Consider the following 11569-nt stretch of genomic DNA (forward strand, 5'->3'; position numbering starts at 1 on the left):
ATTTGAAGCCATCAAATTCCACTGATGCCTCTGTCTCTCATACTCTCAGGTCCTAAATTAACTGTTTCCTCTCATCACTAATCCTCTTTCTCAGTCTCATACTCACACAACTACACTGTGTATTTTTTCCTATTGGTTCATACTCTCCACGCTACCCCACCCCTCTTGATGTCCTTCCCCATATTTTTCACTGTATCCTCTAGAGCTCCCATTTTTTCAAATAAATTTCCTTATTCCTAACCTAGACATTGCATTCTCTCCACGATCTTTTCTCCTTGAAGACCTGACTTAAATTGAGTCCTCTTGAATACATGCTAATTCCATACCATTAGGTCCAGAACAGAGGCTCACCATAATCCTAGTTCCACTCTACATCTTATTGTCATTACTGTTTCAACTCATACAAAGAAATCTTTCTTCATTTAAGTTCATTTCATCAAGCTATATCATCCTGAAAACTTATCATCCTTCAGATCATTTCTTCAAAATCCACTTCTCTTCACTCCAAAGTCTCACCATAATCAATATTGATGATCAATAATCATGCCCTGTGATCAATAACCTAGCCAGAGAATCCACAGCCTCCACTTCTACTCTCCTTTCAGTAACTCCCAACTTGAAGCTAATGGGCACTCTGAATGCTTCTACTACTGGAGTCTTTTTTTTTTTTTTTTTTTTTTTTTTTTAGCTGTGTTGGGTCTGTCTTCGTTTCTGTGCGAGGGCTTTCTCTAGTTGCGGTGAGCGGGGGCCACTCTTCATCGCGGTGCACGGGCCTCTCACTATCAGGGCCTCTCTTGTTGCGGAGTACAGGTTCCAGACGCACAGGCTCAGTAGTTGTGGCTCATGGGCCCAGTGGCTCCGCAGCATGTGGGATCTTCCCAGACCAGGGCTTGAACCCGTGTCTCCTGCATTGGCAGGCAGATTCTCAACCACTGCACCACCAGGGAAGCCCCCACTACTGGAGTCTTAAACATTGACATTCCAATTCCCAATTAGCTTCCCATCTTTTATACAACACTAAAAACCTTATTTCCATCAATTCTGTCCTGGAATTTCCTTGAAATTTTCCACTGCTTTGACACTTATATCTTCTCCCAAACTATTAGAGCTTTTTATCCTCAATTTTTTTTCTACTCAGCTGCAATGTTGATCTTCATTCAGATCCTAGTTCTGCTTCTCATTGGTAAAATATCTTGGGAAAATTCCTTAACAGGATTCTCAGTTTGTTTTTTAAAATGGGAATAATACTTATACTTCATAGGAAAGAGGGGAATAAATGTGGCAATGTCCATAACGTACTAAGCACAATTCCTAGCACATTAAGCACTCACTAAATATTAATATCATCTATAATCATCAATGTGCTCAGGTCAACTTTGTCTTCTGGCAACAAGGAACCTGAAAATTCCAAACTCAAAATGGGCCCTACAATTAGAGTACTAAGTAGAGCTTTAAAAAAATAAATTAACTGCACAGTTGGATGCCAATACACATTCATAGATTTCAGTTTTAGCAGGACTCTCAGTGCCTCGCCAGCAAGCTTTTTTAACACCTCTTGGTACCTTCCTCTCCTTTCCAATACAGTTCTAAACAGCTTCCTCTCCTCAAGTTTCCTAACCACTCTGTCATCTCCTGTGGTTGACCAGGCTTCTTATTTGCAAAGAAAATGAAAACCATTAAACCAGCCATGAAATCTCACCAATGTGTTCTTATCTGTGCACATTTCTGTATCTCCATTAGTCCTTCATTCATTCCCTCCTGCCCTGGTAGTAGAGGTAAGCCCCTTCCTGGTCACCAAATAGGCCCTCACCTAATATACGATATGTTCTTCTTGATCTTGGATGGTTTTGCCATCTGTTTTGACCCCTTCCCCCATTGTTCTCCTCTACTGTCACTTCTTCCCTTGCACTATATGTTCTAACAACACTGAATTAATTCAGTTTTCAGCTTAACCCATGCTGTTTCATACCTTCATGTCTTTACCGCCTTGGTAGAAGTCAGTGCCTATCAAGGAATCCTTTTCTCACTTTTCTGTTAGCAAAGCTCCTATTTATTCCTCAAGACCCAACTTAACAATTCCTCTTTTGTGAGAGGAGGAAAGAAAGACAAGGGAGAGGATACTGGGAAGTACTGACAGGATAAGGAACTCTCAGGAAAGGTGATAATAGGGAAGCCTTACAATACCTAGAGTTGATAGGCGACAATGAGTTTCAATTATGATATCGGATTTCTTGCTTAACTTCTATCTTTAACATACATTTCCACTTATTTCATGAAAAGCATTTCAATGGCTCCCTGAGAGCTAATAAATAGAGTCTCAAGCCTTTCAGATTTACAGATAATTACAAAAGTATCTCCAATTGTCAGGAAATTGCCAGTTTTCCATCGGTTTATGAACAGATTTTGAACGGAGAAGGCAGAAAGAAAAGTCAAACTACAACACACATTTGTTGGTGAGAAAAAAAAAAAACAACAGAGATCATTGACTTTTCTTTTTCTGCAATTTTCACAAATTCCTTAAGTGCCAGTTACTTATAACATCATTATAACACAGGCCTAAGGTAACTTCTGAAACTGAAATTTAGGCTGTCATAACCTTTGAACTACAATAAAGGCAGGACCTAAGTTGCTGTTAACATCTGGTTAAGTTTCACGTTGTTTTGCCTTGCTTTGTTTGCCTTTTAAAAATGTTTTTTTAGTTTGGCCATTCAGCTTTATTAGGTCTTAAATGATATAAATTCTCCTGTTTTACTGCTCTTCAGATTTTATGCCAAATGTTAGCAATACATGAAGCCAAATATTCAAACTTATCGAATACTCTCTCAATACTTCTAGTTCAGAATCTCCCACATACTCAGAGTTGCAGCAGGATAGATAACTGCTCTCTAAAGGGCAGTGCAATAATCATCTTCATGGATATTTATTATCTTTTGTGAACAGATGTAGGTCATTGTAGAGATAGTTCCAAAGTCACCTTCCAAAGATGAAATACAGACATGACATTTGGCAAAGTTTCAAAACCTGTTAGGTGTAACGTCACAACTTTCTTCAATTCACCAAAATGCCCTTTGTACTGTCGAAAGACTGCTGGAAGAGCAATGTTTTCAAACTGTTCGGCTTGATTACACTGGTGCGGTACCACTTATCTAGAGCTATTTTAAGCATCTTCTTGAGTTACAGTAAGCTATATTGTAAATCTAATTACATTTGCCCACAGGAAAGTAAGTACATGTGAACCCTGCTCTGTAATCTACTTAACAAAGGGCACTGTATTTTTCTTCATAGCATTTATCAAGATTGTTATTACATAGTTATTTATATTTCTAAATGCCTTTCTCTTCCACTATAAATTCCAAAAGAGCATGCGAATGTGTTTTATATGCAGTACCTTGCCCAGTGCCTAGAGAGACAATGAATGTTTGATGAATGAATAAATGAATGAATGAGTGACCACATAAAAGATAACTAAATTATATACACTTATGCTTGACACTTTAAACTCATGCTGAAAATGTATACGTACTTCAGAGACTCATTGGCATATATTACAGTGTAGTGTAATGAGGCACAAACTTTCAATTCAAATGGAATGGATTTAATGCCAGATCTGGTATTTAATGAATTGTGTGATCAAAGACAAGTGGAATGAACTCTCTAACCCTCTGTTTTCTCATCTGTAAAATGTGAACAATTGCACTGGATTAAGTATTAAAGATAATGCATACAAAAGTATGCAGCACAGCCCATGACATGGAGCAAGGTCTTAATGTGGTGGGTAATGTCACTTATTAATATTTTATATAGATTTTAAGTGAATTATATTAATCTAAATTATCCAAGGGCTTTTAAAAATTGACAACATAAATCTATTTTGAGCATATGCTAGCAGTGATAATTCATCAATAATTTACAGCATTAAAATGAATTTTCCAACACCTTCGTGTCTATTTTCCCAATTATTATAAAGTTTCAACAAGTTATTTTCAATTAAGTTTCATCATTCTTTACTCTGTACACTCCTTGCAAATTCTTCATAATCATTCAAGAATCCTTCTCAATTGGTCCCCATAACCATAATCTGAATTCACTGTCAGTTCAATTTTCTGGCCTAAATTGCATGCTCTTCCCTAGTCAACTTTCATTTCATTACTGCCCCTATATTTCATAACTTCAACCATTATCACAATGGAAAAAGTAATCATTGCTGAATTGTATTCTCCATTCTGGACTATACCTTCTTTGAGGCTCTATCCTCTGCACAAAGAATTGGATCCAATCTTAATCCTTAATTTTTATTCATCCATTTATGGACATATATTGCGCATGATCTATGCTCTGTTCTGAATGTCTGTGTCTCCCAAAATTCTATGTTGAAGATCTAACACCTAAGATGATGGTATTAGGAGGTAGGGCCTTTGGAAGGGTTTTAGGAATGGGATTAGGGCCCTTATAAAAGAGTCTCTAGAAAGCTAGCTCACTTCCCCCACCATATGAGGATACAAGAAATCAGCGACCTGAAAGAGGGCCCTCATCTGACCATGTTGCACCCTGATCTCAGACTTCCAGCCTCCAGAACTATAAAAGATAAATTTCTGTTGTTTATAAGCTGCCCAGTCTGTGGTATTTTGTTATAGCTGCCCGAAAAGTCTGCGACAATCTATGTGCCAGACACTGTGTTGGGTTAGATTGTTACAAACCAGAGCATGATAAAGTCTCTAGTATCAAAGAGCTCACAGACTAATTAGGGGATGCAAAGCTAGAAATAAATAATTATGAAAAATGTGATACAGGAAATAACTACGCTCATGGCTTTATGAAAACACTGAGAAATAACAATGTGCATGGCTTTATGATAACTAACCAGCCTCAGGTAAGTAAGGACAGGGACAGAATCCTAGAAAAAGCAATGTTTCTTAAAAGATAGAAAGGAACCAGTGAACTAAAAGGAAAAGGGGAAGGACATTCCAGGCCCAAGGGTCAGTATGAAGCAAAGAAACAAATGACAGTGTATTCATACAGGAAACGCTAAGGCAGCAACTTTTGCAACTCTTGTAACATCAGTTCATAAAGTATTACTCCAGCACAAAAATGGGTAGGAAAGGTTTTATATTAGACTGTGTTTAAGTTAAAATAAATTAAGGTTACAATCTTAAAAATCTGTAAATTCAGGGCTTCCCTGGGGGCTCAGTGGTTAAGAATCTGCCTGCCAATGCAGGGGACATGGGTTCGAGCCCTGGTCTGGGAAGATCCCACATGCTGTGGAGCAACTAAGCCCGTGAGCCACAACTACTCAGCCTGTGCTCTAGAGCCTGCGAGCCACAACTACTAAGCCTGCGCTCTACAGCCCGCAAGCCACAACTACTGAGCCCCCGCGCCACAACTGCTGAAGCCCGTGCACCTAGAGTCCATGCTCTGCAACAAGAGAAGCCACTGCAATGAGAAGCCCACACACTGCAACGAAGAGTAGCCCCTCGCTTCCTGCAACTAGAGAAAGCCCGCATGCAGCAACAAAGACCCAATGCAGCCAAAAATAAAATAAATAAATTTAATTTAAAAAAAAATCTGTAAATTCAAACTTTTTTTTCTTAATACCATTTAAAGCAACATTAGGAAACGTCTGTTTTGTTAGACTTTTATTCAGTGTTTCAGGTCACTTGGATAGAATACTGATATTCCAAAACGGTGGACTATTAGTATTACTGCACATCTTCCCACCAAACAAAACTCTAAACGGCCTTATTAGTAACACCTAGGAAAAGGCCAGAAAGGCTCTCTATAAAGGGAAACTGACACACATTGGAAAGCACAATCGATAATGGTTTATTAAGCCCTAGGCTATAGAAAAGCATTGGAATTGGCTCCCTCTTTTCACAAATGGAGAAAGTAAGAAACAGTGATAACCGATAATGTTTACCCATGCTAAAGTGACTCCCTGGAAGAAAAGTTATAAAGGGAACATTAAAAAAAAAGAGACTAGCTTTATTTCTATTCTGACACATATATAATAAGAGCCCTAGAAACTATTGCACATTTATAGAATAAATCTGGAACTATCAAAAAAATTTACTTTTTAATACAAAGAGTTTTGCGTCCCATAAGGGCAAGGACTTCATTTTTTTTTTGTTCGTCACATTTTCCCCATCTCAAGACAAGTAAGTACTAAGGATTATTTTTGAATGAATGAATAGTGCATGAATGCATGTTATGTATAAGACTAGACTCAGGAGAATCTGGCAGAAAATCAACACACAATGTACTCTGCCCTAGTAGAAGATACAAGCGGACAAATTAAAAGGATTGCTTTGTATGAGGTAAATTTTTTTAAAAGTATCATAGGAATAAGGGGTTGGGGGAAATGGTTCTTTTAGCTAATGTGATTGGGGAAGGCCTCTGAGATGGACGAGGTGGGTGCTAGATACAGATTTACCTAAGTAAATACTTTGTGTGTGCTATTTGACTACAACGTATCCTGGCAGCTACCACAGCTGCAATTTAAAGGCAGAGAAAAAGCTTAAAGAGTTTATACAAGATTGTTTCAAGTAATATGTGTGTATACAATCCACCTTTAAACAATGCAGAGGGGTTAGGTGCACTGAGCCTCCATGCAGTTGAAAATCCCAGTATAACTTATAGTCGGCCCTCCGTACCCGCAGTTCCTCTGTATCCAAGGTTCCATATCCACAGATTCAACCAACCACAGGTTGTGTAGTGCTCTAGTATGTATTTATTGAAAAAAATCCCTGTAGAAGTGGACCAGCGCAGTTCAAACCCCTGTTGTTCAAGGGTCAACTGTAAAAATAAATAAATAAACAAACATATACCAAAAAATTTTTCTATACAAATGTTGCCCTCAGTGTTTTGTTCAACTAGAAACCTTTTTAGACTTCTCAATTTGCCCATGTAAGTCATTTTTCATAGATGCGGCTCCTCTCAAAAAACCTGTACAACAGAAGTTTAAAGGTTTCTGAGGAGACTTTGCCTAAGCACCAAAATATTCTTTTTAAAATTTTCTTTTTTTTTTTTTTCTTTTTGAGAAGACATTTAGAATATCAGGCTCTCTATTAGGTTGCCAAGATGAAAGGGGTATTTTCAGTTGTTAATACACAGCAGCACTTGTTTTTGATAGGGGCTGCCAATGACTTTCATTACATCTGTCAGTCAAATGGTAAAAAGGAAAAAAAAAATCATTGAAATAAATCCTACACAGTTGCAAACATTTGGCATGATAAATGGCTTTAGTAGCCAATGGTGGCATGGATCCTTGTGTTATTTGGGTAGATGGAATCCAAGAGTATTTTAGAGAAAGCACTACATTATTTTCAGAATCTCAGTCATTTAATTTCTTGTAGCAGATGAAAAGAACAATCTCCATGTTTGGAAAAATGAAATTCTAAGGTGTTTTTTTCTGTCAGAGTGTAGAGTTCAAGTTAACATATTATTTCCAATGACAAAAAAGGGACAGTCACCAAAATTTAAATAGAACGTATAAGTTGCAATCATGAAATCCACCCTCCCCCAAAAGTCAAATATTAAAAACAAAGAGTAAATCACAAATTTCCTTTCGGTCTGCTTACAAATTGCGTAAGTCTAATGCCTCCTTCGTTTCTAGCAGTATTTCTGAGTTTCCTTACAAGCATTTCAATTTGGCACAAGGCTGAGATATGGGTTAGCATCTGCTGATGGTGCTGTAAGTAGAAATGTGAATTTTAAGCCCATGATGAGAATAAGCCAGTGACAATGGCTGCCATTCTTTGCTGGCAACACTGTCTTTTCCTAGATCACTTTGGTCATACAGCATGGTTTCAACTCCCTCACTATCACAAAGAATTTGTGTTGTCGTTTTGGGTTGTTTTTGTGTTTGTTTTATTGCATATAAACAGTAATATCTGTAAGAACATTATAAGAGGAGGAATAAGACAGGAGCACAACAATACACTGTAGCAAACAAAAACTAACAGAGCAAACTAAAGACTAATTTCCAGGATAGGGAATGATAAAATCAAAGAAAGATGCTAAGAATTGCAAGAGCATTATGAAAAATTAGCTTTCAAATCCTGGACCAAGTCTTGGAGTTGCTAAGAATCTTTGGAAAACAAAACCAACATATTTTTTAAAGGCTTCAAGGTCACAGCCCATGAGCCTAAAGGATTATAAAATTTGGTCAGGTGTGTATTACTGAGTTGATACTTCCCAATGATAGATAAAAACTGGATTGGATTGCAAACTACCAAATCAGTATTTGAAGCTGAAAACAGAACTATGCTAATTCAGGTCATGTCAACAACCAAGGTATAATGCAACTCATGTATTAATAGATAAGGTACAGAAATATGAACACATGAAAATACTTTTGCTGTTCTTATAATTTGATATTCATACAAGTACTTAATACTATGTTTCCTATGTTAATTATAAGCAAACACAGCTATCAGAGATTCTAGTATACTTTTTTAGAAACGTATAAACTTTTTTTTCTAAAAGATTATCATGGAAGAGGTTTCAATATTTATACTTGATGTACTGTGAAAATATTTAAGTAATGCTTAATTCTAAGAGATCCAAGAATTACTTGCAGAATATTTAAGAATTAAGAGTCAGGATCTGTCTTTTCTTGGGCCAACCACTAACAAGCTATGTGAATTTGGAAATTTTAGTTAACCTTCTGAAAGTCAAAGTTTCTTCCTTTCCAAAACAGAAATACTTCATAGGTCATTGAAACAATAAAATGATATACCACTTGCAGACAGCTTAGCACTTGATAACACATAGCACTATCAATTATATTTTTTTCAGAAAAAGTTATTAACCCACTGAAATACAACAGAAAAGGAAGTACTATTAAAAACTTTATTTTTAAAATTCTTCCTCCATCCAGAATTGTAGTTCCTATAAAATAAGAATCACAAGATTGGAAAATAATGGCAACTTAAAAAAAAAAAGGCAATGACCACGATAATAGAATACATTTCTATTTATAGGGGAATGCCAAGACAGAAAGAAGACAGAGGAAACGGAGAAATAGAATGATTAAAGAGCAGGGAGGCAAAGAGGCGGAAATGACTAGTCACTATAAAATATCAGATTATTATTGTATTAAAAGTATTTGGGGAAAAAATTCTCTTGTCCCCAAAGCATTCTGTTAGTGTCCTTGGAGCCCGAGACATTTATGCGGGTATTACAGATTACAGATTAACATTTAGTGGTATCCTAAATTTATGCAATTTTAACAGTTTTTAATATTTGTGACACATTTCTTCCTTTGTCTTCCAATGTGCACACAAAAAGATCAGAATGGGAGCTGCTTCTTTTACTAAGGGCAATCTGAGGTTGAAGCAAAGATAACCTTTCTACTAAACCAGAAAAGACCACATTTACAATTGAGCGGTGTGACTTGGTGATAGTTTCTTCTTTAATACTCAAAAGGTAGAAGCTGACTATTCTTTAAGATAATGTTCTTTTTTTTTTTTTTTAATAGCTACCTTATTTATTTATTTATTTATTTATTTATTTATTTATTTTGGCTGTGTTGGGTCTTCGGTTCGTGCGAGGGCTTTCTCTAGTTGCGGCAAGCGGGGGCCACTCTTCATCGCGGTGCGGGGACCGCTCTTCATCGCGGTGCGCGGGCCTTTCACTATCGCGGCCCCTCCCATTGCGGGGCACAGGCTCCAGACGCGCAGGCTCAGTAGTTGTGGCTCACGGGCCCAGCTGCTCCGTGGCATGTGGGATCTTCCCAGACCAGGGCTCGAACCCGTGTCCCCTGCATTAGCAGGCAGATTCTCAACCACTGCACCACCAGGGAAGCCCCAAAGCTGACTATTCTTAACCATGGTCTCCATTTTCTATATAAAGAAATGAGCAAAGAGGTCAGTGGTACTTGACTAGCACAGATCCATTTTGGAAATAGGAACAAAATTTTCTAAGTTTTCAAAATCAGGAATTATTTTCTCACAATCTACATATTATCTGAAAAATAATGTCAGGTCTGTGCGCTCAGAGAGTAACATTTGGATTAACACAGTGTGTTTGATGCTACATGAAAGCTGAAATCTCTCTTAAATCCATGCAATCAAATTCATAATATATATATACATATCCAAAGTGGGTACTTCTTGTTAAATTAATTCAACAGGGAGGCCGTTAGACTGTGGTGGCTGTAATGCTGTGGAGGTCTATGTACGCAAACCAAAATCTATGCTTGTAAGTGCCTCATGGCTATGAAACCAAAACACTAAAGACAACCAATCACAAGCAGTCAATAGGCTGTAAGCCGTAGCCAGCCAACAACTTCCTTACTTTGCTTCTGCTTTTTCTCTATAAAAGTGTCTCCTAGGCTCCTGTTGGTGGAGCACTCCTAACCTCTTCTGGTTTGGTGCTAATTCCGATAGCTTTTTGCTCAAATTCTTAAGAATTTTAATATGCCTCAGTTAATCTTTTAATATACCCATTGTCTCTTCAGCTGAATTTGCCCAGCACCCCTATAATTCTGAAAGTAACAACATCCAATAATAAATTCCTATTTTGTACACATGTTTTGTCACCAAATATAAGAGAAGCACATAGTCTAAATGTTCTGTAGAATAACGTAATCAGAAAAGGCCTGGAAAAATTTTGTTCCATACATTAGCAAAAAGAGGATGATTATTTAACCTCAAACTTCAATAATGAAGATTTTTCTAAATTAAAATTTGTCCTATTTGATTGTTTCTTGATATTAATGCTAGGGAAAATAAGTTCATTTGAGGAAAAAGGAAGTATTCGTGTTTAATTTCTTGGAAGTATGATAATTCTACATAGATCTTAATTTAGAAATTATACAGTTTTTATCATTTTACCTCGTGGCCTCATGAAGCTTGAGCTTCATTTATTTGAAAACTGTTTAATCAATTTTTAATAGAAAAAATCAATTAAAACCTAAGGAGAACAAAACTCACATTCAGCATACCCTACACAATTATTTCAGAGTAAGTGCTTTTTGATTGAAATTTGAGAAGTAACTGTTTAAATATTTAAATATCTACTGAAGACAAAAATACTTCTAAGTATGCACTTAAGATGAATCTTTCTGAGTAACACTGATTTCTAGTATGTCATTATTAACATATGTAAAGAACCTAGAACAGAAATGTTTGAGTGTTTAAGAGTTTCTAAGTATGGTATATAGGCTTCCTACTTCAAAAAGAGGATATAATGATACACCATCGGAAAATTCACCAGCTTAAATATATGGGAAATCTAAAGGATTCTCTCAGGAAATATTTTTCCTGATGGATAGATGAATCAAGTCACAAACATTCCATTTGCCACCTCTGGATTACACAAAAGTCTTTAGTTTCCATATCCATAAAATTAGAAACCATCTGAAGTGTAGGTAGGTTTCAGGAAATTATAACACAACTCCTCACAAACTCTTCATGAAACTTCCTATTGCATACTTGACACTTGGACTTTCAACTGTAAAATGAGTTTCAAACTGCTGAAAAATGCATGAATTTATTTCTAAATTATTAAGTGAAAAAATGCTGTGCAAGTAATTAATTAGTAAAGGACATTTTAATATTCTCTAATGGTA

The 11569-nt window shown here is 36.6% G+C and overlaps 1 protein-coding gene across 17 annotated transcripts in view; it reads right to left on the reverse strand.

The window, feature by feature from the left end:
• Positions 1–11569, reverse strand: part of SLC16A7 (solute carrier family 16 member 7) — a 165298-nt gene that overhangs the window by 114239 nt on the left and 39490 nt on the right. For 2 of the 17 annotated variants that reach the window (XM_082422846.1, XM_082422829.1), the window contains exon 1: positions 6648–9418. The exons of 14 other annotated variants lie outside the window; for them this stretch is intronic. The gene's annotated coding sequence lies outside the window, so the exon portion shown is untranslated. Of the gene's footprint in view, positions 1–6647; positions 9420–11569 lie in introns of those variants that run through there. One more of the 17 variants, XM_082422833.1, reaches the window with a different exon arrangement.

Source organism: Balaenoptera physalus (genome assembly GCF_965194825.1).
Source record: "Balaenoptera physalus genome assembly, chromosome: 13".
Classification (NCBI taxonomy): Eukaryota; Metazoa; Chordata; class Mammalia; order Artiodactyla; family Balaenopteridae; genus Balaenoptera; species Balaenoptera physalus.